Raw genomic sequence first — 871 nt, 5'->3', positions numbered from 1 at the left:
TCAAGGTCTTGAAGGATGACCTTGTTCATTTCCAATCTCACCATCGCACCTGTTTTGGGTGGAGATGGGGATGATGAAGGGTTCCAAAAAATATTTTCTTGAATTAAAATATCGAACTAAGAAGCAAGATTCCAGCAGAGTCAAGTGAGAGTTGGAGCTCGCAGTCAGTGATCAAGTCCCCCATATCCTGTAGACCAGTAATTTGGTTTCAGAATGGAGTAAATTACAGAGGACAGTAGTATTAGGCTAAGAACCTTGTACATGAATCATGCTAGATGCTGCAGAGGGTGGGTTATGGAACCTGAACTGTGCAGCTTGCAATGTTTCCTCAAATACTACACATCTAGAAAATCTCGTTTTACATTGCAATAAATAAACTCCAAAACACTCCCAAACGATGGGCCCTTTCTATTACTGAGAATAGGCAGTATTTGCTTTAGGAGAAATGTATTGTCTCTGAAGGGTATCTGAAGGAACAGTTGTAAAAACAAAACAAACAAAAACGACACCCAACCAATCTCAACTATCCCTTCAAAAGAAAAACGGGGAAAAAAGAAGGAAAGGTAGGCGGTAGCGCGGGTTGGGGGACTGCAAACCTCCTACAGAAACCTAGCCCTATGAGAGTGGCATTTAAAAACCACCCATTTTATGGAACATCTTTTGGAGCCAAATCCGTCACCCGAGTCCCCGGAACACTCCCGCCCTCGGTCCCTCCCACCCCAACCACCACCACCACACACGCTCGCAGGATGACAGAGGTTGCTGGTGGCGCGGTCGCTCAGGTGAGGGGCCACCCAGTCCCCAGAGGCGCAGGAGGCTGGAGCCCATTCGCTGCCGCAGCAGCAGAAGGACCGGAGGGGGTTGGCCAGAA

The 871-nt window shown here is 47.6% G+C and overlaps 1 protein-coding gene across 42 annotated transcripts in view; it reads left to right on the top strand.

The window, feature by feature from the left end:
- Positions 1-656: 656 nt before the first annotated feature.
- Positions 657-871, top strand: part of Nrcam (neuronal cell adhesion molecule) — a 270,775-nt gene continuing 270,560 nt past the window's right edge. For 19 of the 42 annotated variants that reach the window (XM_048799605.1, XM_048799603.1, XM_015498097.2 and 16 more), the window contains exon 1: positions 659-782. The gene's annotated coding sequence lies outside the window, so the exon portion shown is untranslated. Of the gene's footprint in view, positions 783-871 lie in introns of all 42 variants that reach the window. The other 23 variants (XM_048799562.1, XM_048799600.1, XM_048799608.1 and 20 more) reach the window with 3 other exon arrangements.

This window comes from Marmota marmota, unplaced genomic scaffold (assembly GCF_001458135.2).
Source record: "Marmota marmota marmota unplaced genomic scaffold, marMar, whole genome shotgun sequence".
Classification (NCBI taxonomy): Eukaryota; Metazoa; Chordata; class Mammalia; order Rodentia; family Sciuridae; genus Marmota; species Marmota marmota.
The sequence above is the reverse complement of the archived record's forward strand: the minus strand, read 5'-3'. Positions and strand labels throughout refer to the sequence as shown.